This window comes from Fukomys damarensis, unplaced genomic scaffold, assembly GCF_012274545.1.
Source record: "Fukomys damarensis isolate Sample0158 unplaced genomic scaffold, DMR_v1.0_HiC HiC_scaffold_15, whole genome shotgun sequence".
Lineage (NCBI taxonomy): Eukaryota > Metazoa > Chordata > Mammalia > Rodentia > Bathyergidae > Fukomys > Fukomys damarensis.
Window position 1 is genome coordinate 21,336,473 of NW_022900927.1, and position 8,366 is coordinate 21,344,838.

Genomic DNA, 8,366 nt, shown 5'->3' on the forward strand with positions numbered 1-8,366 from the left:
TGTCAGCCTGGAAATATATGCACATGTGTGCATGTGTGTGTATGTGTGTGCACATGTTGTGTGTGTATGGGTAGAAGAGTATATCATTCACTACTCAAATTTCCTGGGACTTCCTAAGGATTATAAATTTGTAAAACAATTTGACTACTGAGGGAGATAAAAGAGACATATTTAATGAATATATTAAGGTATTGATACTTATTAATTGATTCTTACATAGCATGCATTAATTCAACCATCTTTCTTGACAGCATATTACAAGAACAGTGAATTTAAAAGTGATTGTTTTCATAGGTCTGTGTTCTACTTCTTTTTGTATTCTTTTATGATTTTCCTTTTTGTATTTCAGTCATAACGACTAGACTACCTCCTTGTTCTTTCTTGCTCTTATACTTCCAAAACTAGAAAATACTTCAACATCAAAGCACAACTCAATTTTGTCTTCTAGGTGAAAACTCTTCCAATTCATCGAGACTCTGGATAAGTCCATTTTTACATGTCCTGCAGAATAAGATTTTCTTCCTGCTAATAACTAAACTGGGTTTCACCTTAGTTAATAAGTTTTAGAGCTCCATATCAGAGTCCTCCCTATTTAATTAGATAACATTATAATGACTCCAACTTTCTCATGCCAAAATAATGCACCATATTTATTATTATTTTTGCCTTAACCTGCATTTTCTATTCGTTATTAATTCCTACCATATATGTATATATAATATACACACACACACATATATATATATATAATTTTAAAAACTTAAAATTTATCTTTTTGTTTCTTCATCTCATCCCAATAAAGTTGTGATTCTCTCCCTAGACTGGTGTGTCTTAAACTCCTAATTTATCTTTTTAGGATTTCCCCACTATTTTATATTGTCTTAGACAGAAAGAGGTTTTCAGTAGGCTCAGAGCATGCTCTGCATAAATTCTTGTGGAACCGTTAGATTGCATTGAAATTTTCAAACATTTAAATTTCATCTTCCAGATAATGATTGTTTCCTATTCCTCTGCCCATTGTTCTTTTGGAAACACTCCTGACCTTCCTTGGTCTCTTGAAAATGACAAGATTTCTCTTGCTTTGAAGATTTTGCACCAGGTATCCTTTCTTCTAAAATAAAATCTGTCTCTCCTCTAATGACTAGTTCTCCCAACTCAACAAAACAATGAATTTTATAACAGCCATGATTATTATTAAAAATCTCAAAGTATATCAAGAAATTTTCTTTAGTCTCCCTCCCTCCATCCTTTCTTCCTGAGATTTTCCTAAGAATTGATAGAAAATTACAACGTGAGCCAAACTCACAGACTTTCTTCTTGTCTCCCCAAAACATTACCTGAAATGAAAATAAAGGAATAAAACTTATGAATCAGAAACAAAACCAGGTTAAAATTAGAATGAAAGATTAGCAGCTAGAAGAAAGGTGGTAACAGAATTGTCAGGGCAATGAAAGTAGAAAAACTGATGATAATGGACAAGCAAGCAGATTATGAATGTGAAACACACAGATGGTCAAGAATGTTAAGCATCAGGTAAGATTATGGCTGATAAGGGTTTGAAAGAAAGTTGAGAAATTAATTGGTTGGTTTGAATATTTCTTCTTTGCAAATAATTCCTTCTATTCTAAGAAACTATTCTTCTTTTCCTTTTTTCTTTTTTTCATTAAGTTTCTTGGTACTTTTTTTGATATATGGTACATCAGCCCAAGTGCCCATCAACTGGAGACTGGGTAAAGAAGATGTGGCTTTTCTATAAAATGGAGTACTATTCAGCCATCAGAAATGAGAAACTAGACTCACTTACAGCTAAATGAGACCATACTTTTAAGTGAAATAAATACGCTACACATGTGTCAATACTGAATAGTTTCTCTGGTGTGAAACTATTCTTTTTTTATCTCAGCACAACAGTCCAAGGCTTCTAGAATCATGCAGAGTAAGGAGGTTAGCATTTAGAAATGAAATGGAGAAGGAGGCCTGCTGTAAACTAGATAATTAAGTAATATGTATTTAGGCAATGTTTGAAATCCCACATCTTTTCACCACTGAGATCTGTGACATTAATTGGCATCAATCTTTTACTTTCAAGACAGAAAATAGGATGCCTCCTTTTTGGAGAAATTTAGCAATCCAAGTTTAAATACTACAGATTAGCAGGATAACCCTAAAATACAGCACATTATGTGACAATCACTTTTTTGTTTTTATTTTGTTTATTGGTACATTCTAGGTCTACAGTACAGTTACATTCATTATTGGGATCTTGTACCTTTACATGAGAGGTCTTGGTTCTCATTTGTTCCCCTCGTCCCTGCCCTCAATTCCCCCCTCCTCCCCTCCCCCTTTGCAAACACTTTATTTCCATTTTTTCTTTTTCTCATATTTTTATCTTTTCCCTTATTCCCTTTCCCCTACCCTTCCCACTTTTCCTACAGTCACTTTAGATTTGCACAGACTTTCAAAAACATGTTCCTTCTTCACATTTAAGTACAAATTGGCATTTAAGAAAACTATTAAAAGAGAAATGAGACAAAATTAAGTAAATGAAGAAAAGGAACTAAGAGGTTTCACTATAGGATGGTGATTCCCTTTAGAGATATAAGAACTTACACGACTTGTATGAGATGAGAAGATGTGACCATGAAAAGAATATAAAAATTAAATGAGAGAACTCTTTAAGGTTTTACATTTATTAGACATAAATTCCTATAAGTAGCTCTGATGGTAAATCAATTACATTACAGGATATTAGAGAGAAAGTTAAAAGAATGCAAAAAAATAGAATATTTGAAGGATATAAATGAAAACTAAAATTTCCAACAACTATAGAGAAAATAGTAATAATTTCAAAATATCTCAAGAAATTTAAAATTAGTGTAGCTAATATTAAGGAAAAATGTAATCCTGTACCCACTAATAAAATGACATAAAAAAGCAATAAAAATTATGCTGTGAGATTGAATTTATAAAATTGTCTTTTTTTCATAGATGACGTAAATGTTTATATAGAAAATCCAGAAAAATTAACCAGGACTTGAACAATAACATCCCTCCTGGAACCAATAAATGATTGCATCAAGTTTGCAGAATAAAAAGTTACTATACAAAAGTGAATCATTTTTTTATATAACAGCAACAATAAATTGAAGTTTGAAATTAAAAACACAAAGCTACCTACACTACATTATTGACATCTAAAATGAAATACTTAGGCATAAATATTATGAAACAGGCACAAAAATTATATGAAAAAAAGCACAGAACTATAGAAAGAACTGAAAGGGAAGCTACATAAATGAAGTCATATTTCATGTTCGTGGATGGGAATATCGTCTACACATTGGTCCTTCTCCATTATGCCCAGACTCACTAAATTCCTAATAAATTCCGAGCAAGACACTCATAAAATTAAATAAGTGTTTCTAAAGTTTACATAAAATTTACATAAAAATTTACAATGATCACAAATAACAAATCCCTGAATAAAAATTAAGTTGAAATCCTATAACTATTAACTTGATTTTGTTTTACCTGATCTTACTCTATGTCAATTTTTTTCATGCCTAACTTTTGTAGCATGTCCTCTTGCCTTAGTCATTTAAGGGATAAATAGCCTTTCAATGAATTATTTCACTTCCAAAAGCAATCCCCAAATACTTCATTATAAAACGAGAAAAGTTTGACAGGTTAAAAATCATCTGAGCGAACACAACATGAATAATTGATTTATATCAAATGTTTTAAGTATTCAAATGTGAGAGCCTCCTAGGTTCTGAGGTAAGGAAAATGACTTTACTGGTATGGAACGCAAATACTTGTGAATTTGTAAGGCCCCTGAATGGACGCAAAGGAGGCATCGCCTGTTTGCAGTACAGAGACGGCTGGTGGTGAGTGGCTCGTCTGACAACACAATCAGATTATGGGCGGAGAAAGTGGTGCGTATTTATGGGAGCCAGAGGTCCTGAGGAACTGGTGCGATGCATCTGGTTTGATAACAAGTGGAGAGTCAGCGGGGTCTAGGATGGAACAATTGAAGTGTGGGACCCTTTGGCTGCTTTGGACCCCGTGCTCCTGCAGGGACTCTGCCTCAGGACCCTTGGGGAGCACTCTGGAGGAGTTTTTCCGGCTCCAGTGTGATGAATTCCAGATCGTCAGCAGTTCCCAGGGAGACACCATCCTCACCTTGGACTTCCTCAGTGACCGGGCCGCCCAAGCAGCGCCCCTCCCACCCCCTTCTGTAGTTGAGAATGTTCACACACAGGTTCGTGCTCGCACAGGATTTCATTAAAGTTGTGGTATTTAACGTATCTACAAAGACCAGCACAAAAAAAACAACAGCATCAAACTCCTACCTGGATCCCTGGAATTGCGAAGGGCAGGGCTTGGAGACTCCTGGTGGGGCACAGTCAGTCTGCAGCTGAGCAGGACAGCGGCTGGGCACTGCCAGCTGCTTCAGGGCTGCTTTAAGAAGACTTCTCTGTCTCACATGGATGACGCAGACTTGTGCATCTCCTCCTTTCTGGACATCTTGAAGTGGACAAATTCAGACATTGCTTTGTCATACTTATATCCCCTGAGAATTACAAAGATAATAAAATAAACCTTTTAGTGATTTGTTATTTAAAGACCAGTTGCAAAATGAATATAGTTTGCATTTATCCCTCATTGTACTTCATCTAATGATATGATTACCATAAATACCATTGTAAATATCTGAATATCAAAGTCAAGAAACCAGCTTGGGTGACATGCTGTCTTTCCTGTTACTTTCTGTGAGAGACTGCTTGGGCCTGCATAAGATGACTGCCCTCAACCTTAGCCTTTGCCTCAGTGGCAAAATGAATATAGTTTGCATTTATCCCTCATTGTACTTCATCTAATGATATGATTACCATAAATACCATTGTAAATATCTGAATATCAAAGTCAAGAAACCAGCTTGGGTGACATGCTGTCTTTCCTGTTACTTTCTGTGAGAGACTGCTTGGGCCTGCATAAGATGACTGCCCTCAACCTTAGCCTTTGCCTCAGTGGAAAAATCCCACTAGACTACATACGTGACTTATGGCAGGTCTAGCCCCTGGGCAAACAGGGAATCTTACAGAAAAAATAGCCCTTTGTGCTAACCACAGGGTCACGGGATCTGGAGCAGGAGGCCGGTGGTATTTCCTTGTCCTGCTTGCCCCTAGAGATTGTTAAGTTAAAGATTGCATAGGGTTAACTGTTGATGTATGCCTTCCCACTTACCCCTCCCCACATTTGGTAAAATACTGATTGCTGTATGGTTAAATGCTTGAGTGACTCATGTGATTGGTAGAGGATTTGATTGAACTGTCTAATAAGCTTGCTAAACCTTCCCCCTGGAATAACAGTATATAATCGTTTTGCTGAGCCAATAAAGTGCCTTTGATCAGAAACCAGACTTGGGCCGTGTACTCTAACTTCTTAAAGATTTCCTCCACAGACATTCAAGATCGGATCGGCCTCTGATGACCCACGAATAAGAGGCGGCTCTCACCTCCTATTCCCCGCGGGACGGGGTCCCCCCAGAGAGCCGCAACTTTCTCATGTCTGAGACGCAAAATCCGACACCCGCACATTACAGGAGGAGAGGTTTACTTTGGCTCACAGTTTGTAAGAAGTTTCAGCCCGTAGTTGGCTGGCTCCAAGGTAAGAAAGCATGAAGGAAGGGTATGGCAGGAGAAAGCACTCATGGCACAGCAGGCAGGAGGCAGAAAGGGATCCATGGTGATGGAAGGGAGCGACATCCTTCTGGGCCAGGCCCCAGTGAGCCACCCCTTCCGACATCACATTTAGCTATAAACTCATCCATCGACTGGTGCAATGATGAGTGTCACACACCCACGATGCAGTCACCTCCCCACAGCTCCGCTTATGAGCACATGAGTGAGGGGGGTATCTAACTATGCACCATAACAGTACTGAAACAAAAATCTTCTCTGGACTCCACCAGATTTCCCAGCAGTGTCTATTGTCTGATCTAGGATTCCACATCACTTAGGGTTGTTTTTTCTCCTCAGACTCTTCCAATCCATTCTTCAGTCTTCTTGTACTTATACTTTATGTCTTTGATAGTTTTGAAGAATATTGATCTGTTATTTTGTAGAATGTCCTTCAGTTTGCCTTGGCTCCTATGTGCATTGTTGGAATGAAATAAAACCCTTGTCACATTTTCTACAGCAATGTAGTTTTTCTAAGTGCTTCACAGCCAGAAATTTGAGATGACAAGAAGACTTTTTAATGACCATTGAAATAGTGATCATTTGGTTAAGGTCATAATTTTCCAAACTGTGAAGTTACTATTCTGTTTTATAGTTGCCAAATACCTTGGAGAATGTTTGCAGAAATGTAATAATTTTCCTCAAATTTCTATTTACATATTTTAGCTTTTATTTGCAATAACTTTCAATGTGCTATTTGCCTCATTGTTGCTTTCGAGCTTCCTTTTTTCACTACCTCATTAATAACATTTTGGTATAAGAAATATCCTTTCTCCATTAGTTCTTTATTCAATACAAATCCATACAGGATATTTATTTTGTAATATGTGCTAAAATTTAATATTATCATTATGCATATATTTACACAATTTGGTGTCACATAAAGCATTAACAACTCATTAAAATTGATGTTACTTTTCTTATTCTTCTTTTGAGAAACTCTTTAATTTATTTACTTTCTCTATAAGATATCCTAGAATCATTTTGTATTTTCTCTATTCAGTGCTGAGTAGAGCCACTACTCAATGTGAGGATATAAGGACTTATATGGAAATAAATTTTACTAAATTGAAAAACTGTTGAAACGGTAACTGGCAAAATAAAAGAAAGTTGAAGGGAAGTGGGAAAACATAATTGAGATGTATTGTAGAAATGTACCTGTTCCCTATGATGAATGTAGTCATTATGTAGTATAAAGATGTGCTAATAAAGATTAAAAATTAAAAAGAAAGACTGACTGCCTAATATTGTGACAGACAGTGCAAGCAAATGATGCATGGAGAGCTGGCTTATTTTTTCTCAGGTTATTTTGTAATACCCCACCAAAACATCTGACAATTCCTTATATCACCACCACCTTACATTAACTGCCTGCACAAGTTGTAGGCTTGCAATGCTTATAAGGAAAGTAATAAGCATTCAATGACAGAGTAAACAATGAAAAATGTAATTATGTGTGTGAGAGTATTTATGAAGTAAGCGGAGTAAACAAGTTCACATACTTTTCTTAGTTATCTTCATCTGCAGTTTGTTGGAGCTTTTCCCCTGCTTGTGACTCAGGGACCATTTCCCAATTGGTCCTAAGCCTTTATATTCTTCAATTCATCCTTAAGAGCATCTAATTTGGAATCAGGATTGAGGGAGGAGAAGGTTGGTATTTGCTGCATTTACAGAGATGCACAATTTCTTTATTGTGTATCCACTTTTCACTGCTGATCACATAACTGCACACACATTCTCCTTATTGATTTATGTAAACATAGATAAAATCATAATATAAAAATGCTGTTCTGCTCTCCTTTTCATCTCTCTTTTGTGTTTTCAGTAAATCAGAGAATCATTTATAAAGTTTTGTTTTGTCAAAAAGAACTATTCAAACTATGGAAATCTCCAGATGTTAATGATTAGTGAATAGTATATCTTGATTAATTACTTTGTAAGTTAGAATCTTGTCTTTGTTAATATTTAGGAATTCCAAGTGGAAGATCAAATTGATCTCTTCCAATTATCTGAGTAGAAAGAAAATCACTACTGATTGGCTGAATTTCCAAGATTTATTCAACTAACTTCTAGAAATGTTGTAAATTAACAAACTATTTTGTCATAGAGCAAGTAATGATAATATTTCTCTGAATATAAATTCTTTTGTAAAATTTGTTATTTGTGCATAATTTTTCTATACTCTTTCTAAAATGTGTAGGACAGTATATTCAGACATAGACATACATAATTTTAATTAAAAGTGAAATTTGTATTATGTGTTCAATAATTTACATGAATCATTAGTATAACAGAATTTTATGTAACACTATAACTACTTAGTATATTAGAGTTTTAAAAGTATTAATATATTTGATTCTTACAACCAACATGTGAAGTTTTTTAAAGAAAAGATTATTTCCTAGTAAAGTACAAACTACTCATGTGATGATATTGAAAACTTTGAAATTTTCTAAGGATATTATTTTTAGTAGGTTATAAATAATTTGGCAAGAGCTGTCCTTTCTCTATATTTAAAATTAACCTTGACAAAGATGACATGTGTATGACTATTAATTTGCTACTTATTTAAATATGAGAATATACTAATATACATAATGAAATAATATTTAATATGAAAAGATC